At 34.8% G+C, this 22352-nt stretch overlaps 1 pseudogene; it reads left to right on the top strand.

Moving 5' to 3' along the window:
* Positions 1-3354: 3354 nt before the first annotated feature.
* On the top strand, positions 3355-13672 carry LOC125935057 (olfactory receptor 2L3-like; annotated as a pseudogene).
* Positions 13673-22352: the final 8680 nt, after the last annotated feature.

The raw sequence follows: 22352 nt of genomic DNA, 5'->3' as shown, positions 1-22352 counted from the left end.
CTGTGTTTGTTTTTTTTTAATATGTATTTATTTGGAGAAGGGGCAGAAAGAGGGACAGAGGATAAAAGGGGGTTCTGAGTGGAGACACTGACAGCAGTGAGCCTGATGTGGGGCTTGAACTCATGAACCACAAGATCATGCCATGAGATGAAGTCAGTCATTCAGCCGACTGAGCCACCCAGGGGCCCCTGTGCTTTGTGTATCCTGTGACATTGCTAAATTTGTTAACCAGTTCTAGCAGTTTTTTTGGTGGAATCTTTCTGGTTTCCTATATAGAATATCATGTGATTTGCAAAGAGTTAAAGTCGACTGCTTCCATGCCAACTTGGATGTCTTTTATTTCTTTGTGTCGTTTGATTGATGTGGCTAAGATTTCCAGTAATATGTTTAATAACAGTGGTGAAAGTGAATATCCCTGTCTCTTTCCTGGTCATATAGGAAAAGCTCTCAGTTTGTCCCTATTGATGATGATATTAACTTTACTTTTGTTTTTTATATATGATTTTTATCATGTTGTGATGTGTTCCCTCTAAATCTACTGTGTTGAGATTTTCTATTATGAATGGATGTTCATAATAAATACTTTTTCTGTGTCTATTGAAATGATCATATGAATATTACCCTTTCTTTCAAAGCTGTAGTGGTCAAAGCACTATGGTACTGTCACAAATATAGACACACAGATCAATGAAGCAGAATGGAAAACCCAGAAATTAATACACAACTACATGGCTAATTAAACTTTGATAAAGCAGGAAAGAATTGCCAGTGTGAAAAAGATAGTCTCTTCAACGAATGGTGTTGGGAGAACTGGACAGCTTCATGTAAAAGAATGAAACTGGACCACATTCTTACACCAAACACAAAATAAATTCAAAATTGGTTACAGATCTGAATATGAGACCTGAAACCATTAAAATACTTGAAGAGAATATAGGCAATAGCTTTTATGACATCAGCTGGAGCAAGTTTTTTCTAGACATGTCTCCTGAGGAAAGGGAAGCAAAGCAAACAATAAACTATTGGGATATCAAAATATAAAGCTTCTGCACAGCAAAAGAAACAGTCAGCAAAACTAAGAGGCAACAGAGTGGGAGGAGATGTTTCTGAATGATATAGCCAATAAAATATATGAATAACTTACACAATTCAACATCCAGAAAAACCAAATAATCTAGTTAATAAATGGGCAGAAGTCACGAATAGACATTTTTCCAAAGAAGACATACAGATGGCCAACTGATACATGAAAAGATGCTCAACATCATTCATCATCAGGGAAATTCAAATAAAAACTCCAATGAAATATCACCTCACACCTGTTAGAATAGCTAAAATCAGAGAAATAACAGGTGATTGTGAGGATGTGGACAGAAGGAAACCTTCTTGAACTATTGGTGGGAATGCAAACTTGTGCAGCCACTCTGGAAATCATTATGGGGTTTCTTCAGAAATTTAAATCACTACTACCCTAACATACAGCAACGACACTACTAAGAATTTACCCAAAAAATATAAAACTAGTAATTCAAAGGAGGTACACACATCCCAATGTTTATAGCTGTGTTATCTACAATAGTCAAATGATGCAAACAGTCCAAATGTCCGTCAACTGATGAATGAATAAATAAATGTTATTTATGTCTATACATTGGAATATTACTCAGCCATAAAAGGAATGAAATCTTGTCATTTGCAATGACAAAGTTTGAGCTAGAGAGTATTATGCTAAGTGAAATAAGTTGTGGGGAATAAGCTTAGAAATTCCCTGAGCCTACCCTGATGGGCTAACAAGGCATAAAGAATTAAAAAGTCATAGGATATTCTCACCCAAATTTGGGTAAACAAGATTAGGTAAATACGTATAAGTAAGGTGGAGCAGAAGCCCCAGTATAGATAGGGTGGGGCAAAAACTACAGTATAGGACAAAGGTATATGAGGTAAACAAGATTAGGTATTCAGGGTGGAAACATCCCCCAACTTAGTACTATAGCAGAAAACTGCTTTCACAGGAAAGAAGGACCAAATTAGGTAAACAGGTAAATAAGGCTATAGACCGCTGTGGTGCAAAGTTGTCCAGAGCGGAGCTAATCAGCAAAAGAAAGGTGCCTTGTTGACCCTGAGGTAACATTCTCTGTCTTTCTTGCCCACTAGACCAGTTTAGGTAAACAGAGGTGGTTCCTCACATCTGCTGTAAACAACCTTCTGCCCAGGGCCAGGGTTTTGTTTTGTATTAACCCAAACCTCTAACACCGCATACTTTCAAAACCCCCTTCCCCTCATGCCCATGAGTTAATGTTCAAAGTTTCATTATATCTTTGTGCACGTCCATCATCATGTTTGTACGCCTTCTGATCCTAATAAAAACGGAGGAAGAACCCTTAATCAGGGCTCTTGTCTTCTCCCAGACATTAACCATCTCTTGTATTTTTAATCCTGCATCCTGCTTTCTTGCTGGACAAGAAAGAACTCCAGACCCAGAGTCTACAAAAATAAGTCAATCTGAGAAATAGAAATACCAGATCATTTCATTTATCTGTGCAACTTAAGAAGCAAAACTAATTATAATATGGCAACATATATGGAGAGAGGAAAACCAAGAAACAGTCTCTTAACTTTAGAGAACAAACTGATGGCTACCAAAGAGGAGTTGGTGGTTGGGGGTCTCTGTTAACTAGATGATGGAGATTAAGGAGAGCAATTGCTGTGATTAGCACAGGATGTTGAATGGAAGTGCTGACTCAGTATTGATTCAATGTTGATTGTACACCTGAAAGTAATATCACACTATATTTTAACTAACTGGAATTTGAACAAAATCATTTAAAAAATCATATAAATGCAAAAATTCTTCATATAATACTGTTTATTATTCTTATTCAACAGTTTATCATTCTTATTCTTATCCTAGCCAGAGCAATCTGGTCAGAAAAAAAATAAGAAAGGCATCTAAATCATAAAGGAAGTAAAATTTTCTGTGTTTTAGATGGCATAATCTTATACACAGAAATCCTAAAGATTCAACCAAAAAAATCTTATATCAAATAAATCAATTCAGTAAAACTGAAGGCTTCATTAAGATCCTTAAATATTAGTGAGTTGCTTTGGGCAGCATACCTCTTTAGCCATTTGGTGTCTTTTTGATTAGAGAATTTAGTTCATTTACATTTAAAGTAATTATTGATATTTATGTAATTGTCATTTTATGAATTAAAAACAGTTTTCTGACTGTTTTTAGTTCCTCTATTTTCCTTTTTTCTTGTCTAGTTTTCCTCTCTTTCGGTTTGATGGCTTTCTCTAATGTGATGCATAGGTTTTTGTGTATCTACAATAGGAATTTTCTTTGTGGCCATAATGAGGCTCACATATAAAACCCTAATTTATGTTGATAGCAAGGTAAGTGTGAGTTCATTCTAAAACTTAACATCTTTAAAATGTTTATTTATTTTTAGACAGATACAGAGAATGAGTGGGTAGGGAAAGATTGAGAGGGAGAGAGAGAATCACAAGCAGGTTCCATAGTGTCAGCACTGAATCTATCATGGGGCTTGATCCGATGAACTTGTGAGATTCCGACCTGAGCCAAACCCAAAAGGTGGATGCCCAACTGACTGAGGCACCCAGGTGTCCCTAAAACTGAACATTTTTCCTTGTCAATATTTAATTTGTTTGGCCATCATATTTTACATCTCTTTATTTTGTGTATTCCTTAGCTAATTATTGCAGTTAAAGTTATTTTTATTACTTTGCCTTTAAACTTTTAAACTAGCTTTATAAGTAATTGACCCACTACATTTATTATGTATGTAGTTTTACAAGTGAAATGTTAGTCTCATATACTTTATTCCTACTAACTAGTACTTTTCTTTTCACTTTAAAGAAATACCTTTAACATTTCTTTTTTGGCCAGTTTGGTGGTGGTGACTTCTTTCGCTTTTATATTTCTGAAAAGAATATATATATATATATATATATGCACTGAAAGTGAATATGCTGAAAGTGAAGGAATAGCTTAAAAAGTTTCATGCAAATGAAAAACCAAAAATCCTGGGTACCTATATTTATATCAGACCACATAGATTTTACTTATTTATCTTTTAGACATCACAGACCTTAAACAAAGATTATAATAACAAAGATGTTCCCTACACACTGAAAAAGAGGTCAACCCAACAAAAATATTTAATATTTCTAAATTTTCTGCACCCAACATAGGAACACTTAAATATATAAGGCAAATATTAAGAAGCTAAGGAGAAAAATACAACAAATAGCAGGGAATTTAATACCCCACTTACTTCCATTAACCAACCATCCAGACAGAAATTAAATACAAAGTGACCATAGGAAATACATTAAAGCAGATGGACTTAATAAATATACACAGAACATTCCCTCCCCAAAAATCTTGATACATATTCTTTCCAAGTGCACATGAATCGTTCTCCAGTATAGATTATATTTGGCCAAAAAATAAGCCTCAATAGATTTAAGGTTATTGAAATATTTTTTTTCTACCAGAATGATTTGAAAATAGAAAGCAATCACAAGATGAAAGTTGAAAAACACAAATATGTGGAGATTGGAAATCATGCCACAGAACAATGAGACAACAAATAAATCACAGAAGAAATCAAACTTTACTTTGAAACAAATGAAAATAAAATAAAACATATCAAAATCTACAGAATGTAACAGAATCAATTCTTTGGGAGAAATTTATAGAGCTACAGGTTTACCTCAAGAAACATGAAAAAACTGAAATAAACAATCAAACTTTGCATCCAAAGTAACTAGAAAGAGTAGAACAAACAAAGCCTAAATGAGGAGAAGGAAGGGAATAACAAAGATCAGAGAAGTAAATAAAATAAAGAGTAAAAAAAGAAAAGTTTCAAAGAACAATGAAACCAAGAGCTGTTCTTTGGAAGGATAAACAAAATTGACAAACCTTTAGTTAGACTCACTAAGATAGAAAGAGAGAGGGTTGCAATAAGTAGAAATGAGAAGAGGACAATTTGCAACTGATAACAAAGACATACAAAATTTTATAAAATATTAGTATAAATAATTATACATCAACACATTTATCAATCTAAAAGAAATTGACATATTTTAAAAGCATGGAATCTTCCAAAGCTGAAACATGGAAAAAGTAGAAAATCTGAATCTACTGATCACTAGGAAGGAGATTAAATCAGTAATAATTTTTTTTTAATGTAAACCTCAGAAAACAAATGTCTAGGACCAGCAATCTTCACTGGTGAATTCTACCAAATATTTAAAGATTAAATACTAATCCCTTTCACACTCTTCCAAAAATTGAAAAAGGAAAAATATTCCCAAACCCATCTTACATAAGACAGTATTACCTTGTTAAAACACACACACACACACACACACACACACACACACACGAGGATGTCACAGGAAAAGAAGATTAGGGATTAATATCTCTGATGAATATAGGTACAAAATATCATCAACAAAATATTAGCAAACTGAATTCAACAATACCCTAAAAGATTCATACACCATGACCAAGTGGCATTGATTACAGGAACGTAGGATGTTTCAACATTTGTAAATCAATCAGCATGATACACCACATTAACAAAATGAAGAATAAAATATATATGGTTATCTTAGTAGATGACAAGAAAGAATTAAAAAACAAATTAACACACACATACACACACACACATATATACATATATATATACATATACATATATATACATATATACATATATATGATAAAAATATGTGATAAAATATATGATAACAATATATATATGTTATATATATATACATATATATATATATGATAAAAAACTCTTAACAAAGTGGATATACATGTAACATACCTCAATATTAGAAAGACCATATATGATAAGCCCACGTCTAACATCATACTCAACAAAAAGCTGAAAGTTTTTCCTTTAAGTTCAGGAACAAAACAAAGATGGCCAATCTTACCAGTTTTATTCAACATAGTATTAGAAGACCTAGCCAGAGTAATTAGATAAGAAAAATAAATAAAAGACATCCAAATTGGAAGGAAAGAAATAAAATTGTCACTATTTATAAATGATATAATTTTATATATAGAAAATCCTAAAGACTCTAAAAAAAACTTTTAGATATAATAAAGTTAAAGTTACCAAAATCAATGTACAAAAATTAGTTTCATTTAATGCACTAACTACAGACTGTCAAAAAGAATATTTTGAAATTTTTTCAAAAAGAAGAAAAAAAACCTAATAATGAATTTAACCAAGGAAATGAAAGACATGTGCAGTGCAAACTATGAGACAGTGGTAAAATAAATTCAAGAAAATGCAAATAAATGAAAACATATTTCATGCTCATGAATTGGAGGAATTAATGTTGTTAAAATATCCATATTACCCAAAGCAATGTATGGACTCAAATAAATCCCTATAAAACTTCCAATGGCATTTTTCACAGAATTAGAACAGATAATTCTAAAATTAGGAAACCACAAAAAATTCCTTATAGCCAAAATAATCTTGAGAAAACAGAACAACACTGAAATCATAACAACCCTTGCTTTCAAACTATATTATAAAGTTACAGTAATCAAAAGAGTTATGGTATTGGCATAAAGTGACACATAGAACAATAGAGCAGAATAGTCCAGAAATAAAACCCTACATATATTGTCAATTGTCTAGCATAGGAGCCAAGACTACACAATGGAGAAGTGTGGGGAATAAGCCTAGAAATTTCCTGGGCTTACACCAATGGGTTAACAAGGCATAAAGAATTACAATGGGTGGGATGCTCACACCCAAGTTTGGATAAACAAGGTTAGGTAAATAAGTATAGAGAAGGGAGGGCAGAAGCCCCAGTATAGAGAGGCAAAGGCCCCAATATAGAATATAGGTATATGAAATAAACTAGATTAGGAATTCAGGGAGGAAGTGCCCCCCCCCCACCATTTAGTACTATAGCAGAAAGCTACTTTCACAGGAAGGGCGGACCAAGTTAGGTAAACAGGTAGCCTGAGCTATAGACCACTGCACTGCACTGCTGGTGAAGCTGCCCAGGGAGAAGATGATTAACACAACAAAGGTGCCTTGTTAACCCTGAGGTCAAGTGTCCTATCTGTCTTATTCCTTAGTCTAGCTAAGATAAACAGAGGTGGTGCCACATGTCCCCTGTAAACAACCTTCTGCCCAGTTGCATGGCATCAGGATTTTGTTTTGTATTAACCCAAACCCCTAACCCTGAATATCTTCAAGATCCCCTTTCCCTCATGTCCGTGAGTTAATGTTCACAGATTCATTGTGTCTTTGTACAAGTCCATCACCATGTTTGTAAGACTTCTGCTCCTAATAAAAATGGGGCAAAGACCCTTATTTGGCGTTCTTGTCTTTTCCCGGACATTAGTCATCTCTTGCATTTTAATCCTGCGTCCCGCTCTCTTGCTAGACAAGAAAGAACTCTAGACTTAGAGTCTATGACAGGGGGAAACAGCTTGGCAGTGCAAGATGTGTAGATGTGAATTCCAGGAGAGAAAAAATGGTAGCACTGCAGAGAGGAAGGAACCCTTTCTGTACAGAGACAAAAGAGGGAGAAAGAGAGAGGGGTTGCAATTGTGTTGCATTAAGTTAGCACAAGAGGAAATCCTTTCTGGACCATGGACTGGGGAGTGAGGAGTACTGAGTGTTCCAGTTTTGTTTTGTTTTGTTTTTCAAAAGCTGTTTGGAGCTTGAACGCTGAGATTTTGGAACTGTGCAACTTTCTCTATATCAGAGCTGTGGTGTATACTCCTGGGAGGCTGGCCCCAGAGTGCATAGTGACATGTCATAAAGAAATTTTCAAAATACAAAAATAAAGAGAGAATTCTGAAAGCATCTGGGGACAAAATGTCCTTAACCTGCAAGGTTACACATATAAGGGTGAGGGCAGACAAGTTCTGAAACTTGTCAGGTCAGAAAAGAGTAGCAGGACATATTCAATGTGCTGAACAGCTAATGTGCAGCTAATGTGCAGCAATGTGCAACTAAGAATTCCTTATCCAGCAAGGTTGTCATTCAGAATAGGAGAAACAAAGACTTTCCCAGAAAAACAAAATCTAAAGGAGTTAATGACCACTAAACCAGCTTTGCAAGAAATTTTAATGGGGACCCTCCAGTGGAGGAAAAAAACAAAAACAAAAACCCAAAGCAACAAAGATTACTAAGGAGCAGAGAATATCACCAAAACCACCAACTCTACAGGTAACACAGTGGCACTAAATTCATACCTTTCAGTAATCACTCTGGATGTAAATGGTCTAAATGCTCCAATCCAAAGACATAGGGTATCAGAATGGAAAAGATCCATCTGCACGATACCTATAAGAGACTCAATTTAGGCTTACAAACATCTGCAGATTGAAAGTGAGGGGATGGAGAAACATCTGCCATGATAGTGGGCATCAAAAGGAAGCTGGAGCATCTATACTTATATCAGACAAAGTATATTTTAAAACAAAGACTGTAGAGCCACCTGGGTGGCTCGTTTGGTTAGGTGTCCAACTCTTGATTTTGGCTTAGGTCATGGTTTGTGGCTTCTTGCACTGGCAGTGTGCAGCCTGCTTGTTATTATAACTTTCTCTCTCTTTATGTCCCTCCCCCACTCTCACTGTTTTTGTTTCTCTTAAAATAAATGAACTTAAAAAAAAAAAACAAAGACTGTAACGAGATAATGAGGGGCATTATATCATAATTAAGTGGTCTATTTATCAAAAAGATCTAACAACTGTAAATATTTATGCCTCAACTTGGAGAACTCAAATATACAAATCAACCAATCACAAGCATAAAGAAATTCATGGGCATAGGAGTACAAGATTTTAATGCCCCACATACAACAATGGACAGATCATCTAAGCAGAAAATCAACAAAGAAACAATGGAAAAAATGGCTTTGAATAACACACTGTACCTGATGGACTTAACTTATTTTTTAGAACATTTCATCCCAAAGCAGCAGAATAAACATTCCTTTAAAGGGAAAATAGAACATTCTCCAGAATAGATTGCATTCTAGGTCAGAAATTAGCCCTCAATATATGAAAATAGAGATCATACCATGAAAAATTTCAGATTACAAATTTATGAAACTAGAAATCAACCAGGAAAAAAAAATGGAAAGGGCTCAAATACAGCGAGGTTAAAGAACATCCTACTAAAGAATTAATGGTTTAACCAACAAAGTAAATAAGAAATAAAGATAAAATACAAAGAAGCAAATGTAGATGAAAACACGACAGTCCAAAACCTTTGGGATGCAGCAAAAACAGTCCTGAGAAGAAATTACATTGCAACTCAATTCAGTCCTATCTCAAGAAGGCAGAAAGGCCTGAAACACAACCTAAACTTACACCTAAAGGAGCTAGAAAAGGAGCAGACAATAAAGCACAAAGCCAGCAAAAATGAAACAATAAAGATTAGACATGAAATAAATTATATATATATATATAAACAGTAGGATCAATGAAACAAAACACAGGTTTTTGAAAGAATACAAAGGTTGATAAACCCCTAGCCAGACATCTCAAAAAGAAAAGAGAGAGGACTCAAATAAATAAAATCACAAATGAAAGAGGAGAGATAAACACCACAGAAATATAAACAATTATAAGAGAAATTATATTATGAAAAATTATATGCCAACACACTGGACAACCTGGAAAAAATGGACAAATTCCTAGAAGCTCACACAAAACCAAAATTCAAACAGGAAGAAGTAGAAAATTGGAACAGTCCCATAACCAGGAAAGAAATTTAATCAGTAATAATAAATCTCCAAACAAACTAGAGTCCTGGACCAGATGGATTTCTGGGGGAATTCTACCAGACATTAAAGAAGAGTTCATGTCTATTATTTTCAAACTATTCCAAAAAATAGGCAGAGAAGGAAAACTTCCAAAATCATTCTATGAAGAGGGACTTATCTTGATTCCAAAACCCAATAAAGACACCAGACAGATATTCCTGATGTCCCTGGATTCACAAATTCCTAACAAATACTAGAAAATCAAATTCAACAGTACATCCAAAGAATTATTCACCATGATCAAGTGGGATTTATTCCTAGGCTGCAGGGCTGGTTCAATAATAGAAAATCAATCAATCAATCAATCAATCAATAATAAAAGAAAGGATAAGAACCATATGATCCTTACAACAGGTGCATACAAGGCATTTGACAAAATACAGCACTATTTCTTGATAAAAAACCTTAAGACATTTGGGGTTGGAGAAACATACCTCAGCATCATAAAAGCCATAGAATAAAGGCCCACAGCTAATATCATCTTCAATGGGGAAAAGTTGAGAGCTTTCTCTGTAATGTCAGGAGCACAAGGGATGTCCACTCACACCACTGTTGTTCAACATATTCCTGGAAGTTCTAGCCTTTGCAATCAGACAACAAAAAGAAATAAAATGTACACAAATTAGCAAAGAAGAGATAAAACATTAAATCTTCACAGATGGCATGATAATCTACATGGAAAATTCGAAACACTCCACCAAAAAAAAAAAAAAAACCTGCTAGAACTGATTGTGATTTCAGCAAAGTCACAGGGTATAAAATTAAATACAGAAATTGGTTGCATTTCCCTACACGAATAAACTGGACAGCGACAGATAGAAGAAAGAAACTGGACCACTCTCTTACACCATACACAAAAAGAAATTCAAAATGGATAAAAGATCTAAACGTGAGAGAGGAAACCGTCAAAATTCTAGAAGATAAAGCAGATAGCAACTTCTTTGACCTTGGCTGCTGCAACCTCTTACTAGCCACATTTCTGTAGGCAAGGGAAGTAAAAACAAAATGAAATATTGTGACATCATTAAGATAAAAAGGCTTATGCGAAGTGAATAAAACAATCAATAAAATTAAGGTAACCAATGGAATGACAGAGGATATTTGCAAACGACATATCAGATAAAGGATTAGTATCCAAAATCTATCAATAACTTATCAAACTCAATACCCAAAAAACAAATAATCCAGTGAAGAAATAGGCAGAAGACTTGAATAAACACTTTTCCAAAGAAGACATCCAGATGACTAACAAACACATGAGAAGATATTCAACATCAGCTCAAATTCAAGAAAATAGAAATCAAAACTACAATGATATACCACATCATACCTGTCATAACGGCTAAAATTAACAACTCAGGAAACAACAGATGTTGGCAAGGAGGTGGAGAAAGAGGAACCCTTTGCACTGTTATTGGGAATGTCAACTGGTGCATCCACTCTGGTAAACAGCATGGAGGTTCCTCAAAAAATTAAAAATAGAACTACCCTATGACTCAGGAATTTCACTACTAGGTATTTATCCAAGGGATACAGAAATGCTGATTCGAAGGGGCACACTCACCCCATTGTTTATAGCATCACTATCAACAATAGGCGTATTGTTGAAAGAGCCCAAATGGAAAGAGCCCACTGGAAAGAGCCATCCAGTAACTGATGAATGGATAAAGTATAGTGGTATATACATACAATGGAGTACTACTTGGTGATCAAAAAGAATGAAATCTTGCCATTTATAACAATGTGGATGGAACTAGAGTGTAATATGCTAAGCAAAGTAAGTCAGTCAGAGAAAGACATAATATCCTATGATTTCACACATAGGTGGGATTTAAGAAACAAAACAGATGAACATAGGGGAAGGGAAGGAGAAATAACGATAAAAACAAATAGGGAGACAAACCATAAAAAACTCTTAAATACAGAGAACAAACTGAGAGTTGCTGGAGGGGAGGTCGGTGGTATATATGCTAAATGGGTGATGGGCATTAGGGAGGGCACTTTTTGGGATGAGCACTGGGTGTTATATGGAAATTATGAATCACTGCATTCAACTCCTGAAACCAATACTACACTGTATATCAATTAACATGAATTTAAATAAACAAATTAAAAAATAATCAAAATGATATAAGTACTAGCAATTTTAATTTCCTTGGTAATTACAAATATTACATTTTTAATCTTGTCAATAATTGAAACTAATAATATAAATTACTTTATGATACTAGTCTAATATGCTGGTTTTATGCTCATCCAAATGACAACTTATAAACAAAACTAGCACTCTCAATTTTTCCTCTGAATGTTGACAGTTATTGCACAACAATTGAAAATTAATTGCTCCTAATAGACCCAGGGAAATGCTGTAGGTTTTTTCACAGTGGATTTGGGCATTGACATAGCCAATAATTTGAGTACATGCAATTTATTAATGGAAAGACCTTTTATATAACTTCCATATTTTATTCAAATAATGCATTGACAGGGCATCAACCAACTACAGGGTAAACTGGTATTCCCATAACCCACACCTCCAGACCCCTAAGGAAAATACTTCAAATTATTTCATAATTTTTCCCAGTACTTTCTTGATATTGTAAACAATATGCTTATCTTCTAATGGTTGACTCATAAATCCAAATATGAGACCATAATTTGTACCTTAGGCCACTGTGGATGGAATGTTGCCCCTCACTACATCACCCACTTTTTCCTCTTTCCCTCTCTCCCCATTCAACATAGTTATGTTTTATGTTTGGGGACATGCATTGATGGCATTGTTCCATCATTAGAATTTATTGGTTACATATATAATATATAATGGTACTATAAAACATGATGTTAGTTTATTTGATAATTCTCACTATCACCTAAACAAGAGATCTTAAAATCTTCTTGAGAAAAATTATAGTAATATAGGAAGAATTGAACAGTTATTCATTCTAATTTTTCTCATTCTCTTAATTTGTCTTTTTGACAACCTGTCCATGATCATCCTCATCCTCCTGGACACCTATCTCCATGCATGCATGCATTTTGTACTTAGTTCTCCCTCATGGACCTGAACTACATCTCCACCATTGTCCCCAGGATGGTGTCCAATTATCTCTTTCAAAACAAGTCTATTTCTTTCATTGGCTGAGGGGTTCAGAGCTTCTTTATCTTGACTTTAGTAGGTGCAAAAGGATTACTATTGACCACTATGGCATATGATAGCTAGGTGGCTATTTGCTTTCTTCTCCACTATCCCATTCATATCAGTAAAAGAGTCTGTGTGTTGATGCTAATGGGATCCTGGATAATGGGCTCAATCAACTGTTGTGCCCACACTGTATATGCCCTCCATTTACCTTACTGTCAATCCAGAACTGGCAACCATTTCTTCTGTGATGTACCGGACATATTGGCCTGCATGGGCCTGGCCAATGGTACTGGTCTGCATGGGCATCTCAGCCTCAGAATACAGTGTTTGGAAGCACCACACTATTGATTGTGTTTCCTTTAATTGGCATTACATGTTCCTATGGCCACATTCTCCTTGACATCTACAGCATGCACTCAGCAGAAGGGAGGAAGAAGGCCTATTTGACACACCGCACCCACTTCGCTGTGGTGACTTTCTAATATGCACCCTTTGTTTACACTTATCTATACCCAAGATCTCTCCAATCTCCAAGAGACAACAAGGTTCTTGTTGTCTTCTACACCATGCTTACCCAAATGTTCAACCCAAATGCTCAATCTACAGCCTTGAAAAAAAAAAGAGGTGATAGGGACCATGGGAAGAGTAATTGAGAGGATCTGTTCTGTAAAAATGTAGAGGAAACTCTCAGTCCTGCAGTCTCATAAGAAGACCAATTTCACCTTTTTTACACCTTAAGGGCAATATTATTTCAGGATTGAAGACAAGCACTAAAATAACCTAGAAGATTAAAATAATTGAGATTTGACAAAACAATTGTATATTACTGATCACTCTTTTTGTTTTCTTTGTGGTAATTTTTTCAATAAAGATAAAGGCCATATATTTTATCCTAATTTGTGGGCAATAAGGTTTTTTTTCTAATTTTTTAAATGTTTTATTTATTTTTAAGAGACCGTCAGAATGTGAGTGGGGGGGAGGGGCATGGAGAGGGAGACACAGAATCTGAAGCAGGCTCCAGTCTCTGAGCTGTCAGCACAGAGCCCAATGTGGGGCTTAAACCCATAAACCTTGAGATCATGACTGGGCTGAAGCAGGATGCTTAACCTACTGCACCATCCAAGAACTCCCAATAAGGCTTTACTGATATGTAGAAATGATACTGGAAACAGTCAAATTTAATGGAATTATTCAGTATAATAGTTTTAATGCTTAGATATATCCCCAAAATGGGAAAACAAGACAAAGGACAAAAGTACAATAAATGCGATACCTTTTCTGGGTTTATTTAAATAAATGCTTTTAAATAAATGTATATTTGAATAAACAAAGAGAAGCAAAGATTTCAAATAAACTTTAACTTGATAAATGAGCAATGTCTTGTAATACGAGTAGTACATGACTCTGAATGTTGCATGATCACAACTGAGGCAATGGTTCCTGAAATTCGCTGTGATATACAAGTGCTTTGGATTATAAGTATGTTTCCGGAACACATTATGCTCACAAACCAAGATTTTACTGAATATATATATATATATATACTCTAAAATAGTGAATACTGGTTTTTCTGTTTCCCAATTTTCAGGGAAGGTGATAGATGTAGAGACTAGGCATAAAAATCTGCATGGAATTAGATGCCTTCACACCGTTAGAGAGGAAATTTTATATCTTTTATGAGAGGGAGCCTGAAAACATCTAGATGAATCAAAAGAAAACAATTTTATTACAGGTCTATCCCAGGAAAAATAATTATGACTGGAGAGAGGCAAATTAAAGAATCAGAGACATTTTATAAAAATATTGATGGGAATTACACACTATTAAGTGATGAGTAATCAATCTGAGCCAATTGCAAATCATTCCTCAAAACACTCAAATTTTACATTCCCAAAAGCCAAGCCATTATTACTGTTTTATACGATAATTTCTGTTATGGACATTTCATTATACATTTAGCATTGTCATAATTCTACTGAACCAGGATTGAGGGATTGATTTTAGTTAGCCTTTCTCTACCACATTTTTAAATAGATATATCTGTTTAGTCACTAGACTACAAAAGTCCTACCATTATATCCAGCTTAACTCTACTCCTGAACGCTATCAATGAATGGTCATCAGTGTTTGTTTATGGGATAATTCAGTTATAATCTTTATTTTCTGAAATCAGATGTAAATAAGGAGGCTAGAATAAACATACAAGAAGTATTACCCCAAGCATGATAGTAATAGATGACTGATGCATTTGAATGGAAATAGTTATTTTTTTCCAAAATAAAAGATCTGCACTTCAGAAGGTTTCATATAAGTTTGTATATTTTTATACTTAATCTAAGTGAGCTTTTAGAGATTTATAGACTATTAAGAACTTGATTAAGAACTTGATTTGGGAATGACAAAAGTATGACTTTTCTTCAAATATACAGTGGACAATATTCTCATCACAAGAAACTACAATAATATAGTAATACTTTTTAAAAGGAAGCATTTGCTTAAGATGAAAGATTTACCACATATCACGTAACTGAATTTTCAAATTTGGAATAAAAGGAAGATATTCACTGCTTCAGTGGCCAAATTATCATTAAGCATTTAGTCTTTACTAGAAAAGTTTACAATTGAAATAAGTTGGAATTTAAAATGTGATTACCTAAGGTTCTAAACTGAAGGGAATTTATTTCTTAACAAAAATAAATTCAGTCTAAATTAAGCAGAAAATACTACATTAAAAAGACTGAGGGAGGAGCTAAGATGGCAACATAGTAGGAGAACCCTAGGCTGGCCTCATTCCTTGAACACAACTAGATATCTATCAAATCTTTCTGAATACCCAATAAATCAAGATGAGGACTGATATAACAAATTTCACACATAGAAGGAGAGAAGAGGCCAAAGAGAGAGAAGAGAAGAGAAAATAGGAAGTGCAGAGACTTAGTTTGGGGGAGAAACAGGTGTTGCGAAGGTGAGGGAGCCCTGGTCACAGAGAAAGGAAAGAGAGAGAAAGGAGCACACAGAACAATGCACAAAGAGAACACTTTCCCAAAATCACTAGCTAGGAAAATGAGAGGGACTGATTTTCACAAGTTTTTGCAACTAGTGGTGCTTGAACACTGACGTTTTTAAGGTGTGCAGGCTTGGCTGAGATAGAGCTCTGATAGCACTGCTTTGCTGGATAAAAGGCAGGTAAGCAACCCATTGACAGACAGCAGTATCCTAAGACTGATTAGAGACACACAGTGGTGTGTGTGTGTGTGTGTGTGTGTGTGTAGATTATTCACTCTTATTGGAGCATGTAGATGACAAGTAGTGTTCATGGAGACATCTCTCTGGGGACCAAGGAGCAAGCAGGTGCCATTTCCCTCCACTGCTTCTCAGCAAAAATGGAAAGCCACCTGATCAGGGCAACTTCACCCCAACACTGGCTGCCTAGCCTGATGCTCTAAATCCTATGCTGGTGCACTCTGGCACAACTGCACTTTTTGGGTCAAACCTGCTTCAATCACAGTGCAGGGATATCTTCCCCTCTAAGAGATCTGGTGCACCATGTCTACATGTCCCCAGATCCTGGAGTTTTAAAAGTCAGCAGGCTTGGCTGAGATAGAGCCTGAGTGCACTACACTTCTCATGGAGAGAAGACAGGCAACCAACCTAGCGTAAGACAGGATGAAAACAGTGACTGACAAAATGCCTGGGACACACAAGGGAGAGGTTATTCACACTTCTTGGAGTACTTCCCTGATAGCAGCAAGCAGGGAGATCCTCCTCCAGAGACAAAGGTGCTGGCTGGAGCAATTTCCCTCTCCATCCCTGGTGTAAACAACCTGAGATAAACAGTACAAGGCTTACACTGGCTGCTTAAGCTTCCCACGCTGGGTCCCACACTCCTGTGCTCTGATGCTACTGCCCTTTCTTGTCAAATTTGCCTCAGTCACAGCATGGTGGCCCCTCCTTCACAAGACCAGAGTGTAAGATCCTGCCCACACCAAGTATACTGACCAGAGAGATCTATAAGGCTTCAATTCTAATAGAAATAGCATCAGGTCTCATTTAAAAAGCAGATCAGAGCCATGGGCTCTGTAGTAAACCTCCCAACTCTGGCCAAGGATGAAATACTACCCATTGCAGGCAGGGAGAACTTCCACAGATGACTGACCTGAGAGATAGAGCAGCAAAAACAGCAGCAGAGTGCATGAAGCATACACCAGAGAGTCCCTGAAGCATGAGGACCTAGACACTATACAACCTCTTCTTCATTAGGTCATCTCTCTAAGGGGCAGGAAACAGAACAGTCTTCCAACACAGAAATAAAGACAGAGACTTATGCAAAGTGCCAAGAGAGAGGATTTCATCCTAAATAAAATAAGATAAGGTCACAACCAGAGACTAAATGAAACAGATACAAGTAATATATCTGATGGACAATTTAAAACAATAATAAAGATAGTCACTGGACCTGAGATAAAGAATGGAAGGCTTCAGGGAGGTTCTTACAGCAGAAACAAACAAAAATGTTAAAACAAATAGTCATAAATGAAAAATGCAATAAGTGAGATTCAAAACAGACTGGATGCAGTGGACATAAGAATCAAAGAAGCAGAGGGGCACCTGGGTGACTCAGTCAGTTAAGCATCCGGCTTTGGCTCAGATCATGATCTCGCGGTTTGTGAGTTCGAGCCCTGTTTCGAGCTCTGTGCTGATGGCTCAGAGTCTGGAGCCTGCTTCAGATTCTGTGTCTCCCCTTCTCTCTACCCCTCTCCTGCTCGTGCTCTGTCTCTCTCTGTTTCTCAATAGTAAATAAACATAAACAAATTAAAAAGGATGGAAGAAGCAGAAAAACAAATAAGTGATATAAAACATAAAATAATGGAAAATAATGAAGCAGAACAAAAGAGAGAAACAGGAATTATGGAACATGAGAATAAACTTAGGGACTTCAATGACCCACGCCTACTAATATCCTTATTATAGGATTCCCAAAGAAGCTGAGGACTGAAGAGTGGGCAGAAAACTTATTTGAGAAAATAATTGCTGAAAACGTCCCTAAAATGAGAAAGGAAATAAACATCCAGATCCAAGAGACACAGAGAACTCCCATCAAGAGCAAAAAAATGGAGGCCAATGTCGAGACATGTTGTAATTGAATTTGCAAAATATAGTGATAAAGAAACAATCGTAAAAGCAGCAATACAAAACAATTCCCTAACTTACAAGGGAAGACGTATATGGTTAGTTGCAGATGTCTCCACAGGAACTTGGCAAAACAGATGGAATTGACACAATATATTCAACATGTTGAATAGGAAATATCTGCAGCCAAGAATACACTATCTAGCAAGTCTATCATTCAGAATAGATGGAGTTATAGTTTTCCCGACAAACCAACCTAAAGTGGTTCATGATCACTAAACCACTCCTGCAGGAAATATTAAAAGGCTTGTAGTGCACAGGAGAGACTAACTGTGAGAGAGTAGAAAAAAATAAAACAAAACAAAACAAACAGAGAAAATCTACAGAAAAAAAAAAAAAAGTAATAAAATGGCACTTAACTCATATATATAATCACTCTGAATGTACATGGGCTAAGTATTCCAATCAAAAGACAGAGTTTCAGAATGGACTTAAAATAAGATCCACCTTACACTGCCAAAAAAGTCTCATTTTAGACCTAATGACATCTGCAGATTGAAAGTGAAGGGATGAAGAAATGTGTATCATGCAAATGGATATCAAAAGAAAGCTGGAGTAGCCATACCTATATCAGACAAACTAGATTTTTAACCAAAGAAAGTAACAAAAGATGAAGAAGGAGTTATATCATAATAAAGGGGAATATTCAACAAGATCTAACAACTGTAAATATTTATAACCTCAACATGAACACCCAAATATATAAAACTATTAATAACAAACATAAAGAAACCTATTGATAATAATAATAGGGGACTTTTATACCCCGCTTACATCAATGGACAGATCATATAAGCAGCAAATCAACAAGGAAATAATGACTTTGAATGACATGCAGTACAAGATGGACTTTACATATATATTAAGAACATTACATCTTGAAGCAGCAGAATATGCATTCTTTTCAAGTGCACATGAGACAGTCTCCATAGTAGATCACATACTAGGTCACAAAACATAATTCAACAATTACCAAAAGATTAGGATCATATCATGCATAATTTCTGACCATAACACTATGACACTCGAAGTCAATCATGAGAAAAAAATTTGGAAAGACAACTAACACATGGAGGTTAAACAATATGCTATTGAACAATGAGTGGATCAACTAGGAAATCAAGAAGAAATTTTTTAAAAATGCATGGAAAAAAATAAAAATGAAAACACACTGCCAAAAACCTTTGGGATGCAACAAAAGTGATATATAAGAATATATATCAAAAAGTAAAAAATACCAGAATAAATAAAATCACAAATTGGAGAGGAGAAATAACAACCAAAATCACAGAAATAAATATGATTATGAGAGAATATTATAATAAACCAGATGCCAAAAAATTGGACAACTTGGAATAAATGGATACATTCCAAGAAACATAAACTAACAAAACTGAAACAGGAATAAATAGAAAACTTGAACAGACAAATAACCAGTAAAGAAATTGAATCAGTAACCAAAAATCTCCCAACAAACAAAAATCCAGGGCTTTACAGGAGAAGTCTACCAAACATTTAAAGAAGAGTTAATACCCATTCTTTTGAAATAATTTCAAAAAAACTAGAAATAGAAAGAAAACTTCCAAACTCGTTCTATGGGGCCAGCATTACTTTGATTACAAAACCAGACAGAAATACTGCTAAAAAAAGAGAATTACCGGCCAATTAAACTGATGAATAGGGATGCAAAAATTCTCAATAAAATACAAGAAAATTAAATTCAGCAGTACATTATAAGAATCATTCACCACAATCAAGTGGGATTTATTCATGGTCTTTAAGGGTGGCTTAATATTCATAAATCAAAAAATGTGATATACCACATTAATAAAAGAGATGGTAAGAACCATATGATCCTTTCAATAGGTACAGGAAAAAAAAAAACATGTGACAAAGTACAGCATCCATTCTTGATATAAACTCTCAACAAAATAGGTGTAGCAGGAACATACCTCAATATAATAAATGCCCTATATGAGAAATCCACAGATGACATCATTCTCAATGTTAAAAACTGAGAGATTTTCTTCTACAGAGAGGAACAAAACAGAGGTGTCCACTCCCAGAACTCTTATTTAACACAGTACCAGAGTTCCTAGCCTATAAATCAGACAACATAAAGAAATAAAAGACAACCAAATCAGCAAGGAAGAAATCAAGTTTTTCATTATTTGCAGATGACATAATTTTATATTAAAAAACCCAGAAGACTCCTCTCAAAACAATTGCTAGAACTGATACACAGATTCAGTAAAGTCACAGGATACAAAATCGAAGTACAGAAATCTGTAGCATTTCACTTAAATAATGAAGCAGCAGAAAGGGATCCTATTTACAATTGCATCAACACTATAAGATACCTAGGAATAAACCTAACCAAAGAGGTAAAATACCTGTATTCTGAAAACTATAAAACACTGATGAAAGAAACTGAGAATTAGCCTGTTTTTAGTAGAATCTAGACTAAAAACACTTTCAGAGATGTGCAATTTTATGTAGCATATTGAGGATAGAGGGATTGACCCAAATTGATTGGAAATCCAGTGGAGAGTTTTCACAACTAGATGGTATTAAAATCTTTAATATGAGATTCCTTACAAAATTTCCAAGAAACCCAACTCAAAGCTTCTTTGGTAACTTTACATTCTTTCTATTACTTTGCAAATGATCAGATCAAAGGTGACCAAACTTATTTACAAATCAGAAAGATATTTATTTGGGATTGATTTTGACCAAAGGAAAAGTGGTCTAGAAAAAAAATACATGTGCTTCAGGGTAAAACTGCATTTTCTAGCTTCTAAAGGTCACCCCACAAGATCTACCACTGCATTATCACACAGTCTTAAATAATTCACTTAAAATCTGTAGGAATCAGCTTTTCATCACTATAATAATGATAGTTTTAAAATTCTATTTCTTCTATAAATATATAAAGTGATAATGTGAGGCTTTTTTCAGTTTTTGTTTTCAACTGAATAAAATCATAAAGAAAAGATATTTATGCAAGTAAAATAATGGATATTGAATTTCTGTGATGGTAATTTGCACATTACTTTGATATTGGACAATAATTGGAAAATTTTCCTTATCATGATGTAGGGACAACTATATATCTTAAATATATATTTTACAGCTCAGTTTACAGAGGAAATAATATATTGGTCTTTTTTTGAATAATCAAAATCACCTAGGGACACTGGTAAAGGAACAAGCATGAATTTCAGTTCACTCAGAGGATCTGGAAATGATGTCTGTATTTTTCTAAACCATTTATTAGAGTTGGATATTGGCAGGGAACAAGTGGCAATGAGGTATCCACAGAATAAGAGGAAACAGAAGATGTTAAAATAAGCAAAATTTAAATACTAAAGCAATTTATTTGTGCATAAAGGACTTCTCATATACATTCTTGACCCTCTTTTATCTACAGTGAATTTCTATTTTAATAGTGCTCATCTTATCTGTGTATTTATTTATTTATTTATTTATTTAAGTTTTGAGCAGTTAAAAGGGATACCCAGTAACTTTAGAATTACATTTTGAAGGATAAGACAGTGTTTCTCTATTTAAATCCACTTTTAACATATAAATATCAATATCTATTCATTTAGAACCTAAGTTACTAGCAGGGGAACCAGGGAAAGTCATTTCAAATCTGAATCTTGATTTATCATCAAGATTAACATCATAAAATGTCGAGGTTACTTTAACATCAAGAATCATTGGTCAGGATAAAATACACTTTAATTTAATCCTGGCACAGATCTTGTCACAAGTCAGGTTTCATCCAGTGGAGATAGCCAGTAAAAGTTGATAGTGCCTCATTCCTTTGCCATGTATGGACATTGTTCAGGTTCAAGACTTTTTTCTCCAACTTAGTAACAAATCACCTGATTAATTAATTAATTAGTTTATTTGTCAGTGTATATTTAATGTAATTAAAACATCAAGATAAGTGAATATCTTTTTGTAAATGGTCTCTAAATAGATTACTCATTGTTATTTCACTGAACAAAAGCAAAATGAAAGGTAAAACATCTATTGTTAGTTTATTTTGACAGAGAGAGAGAGAGAGAGAGGGAGAGAGAATCCCAAACAGACTCCATGTTCATCATGGAGCTTGATGCAGGGCTCGATTCCAGAACCTTGGGATCATGACCTGAGCCAA

This window comes from Panthera uncia (assembly GCF_023721935.1).
Source record: "Panthera uncia isolate 11264 chromosome A1 unlocalized genomic scaffold, Puncia_PCG_1.0 HiC_scaffold_17, whole genome shotgun sequence".
In the NCBI taxonomy this organism is placed as follows: Eukaryota; Metazoa; Chordata; class Mammalia; order Carnivora; family Felidae; genus Panthera; species Panthera uncia.
This window is presented reverse-complemented; position numbering and strand designations above follow the sequence as displayed.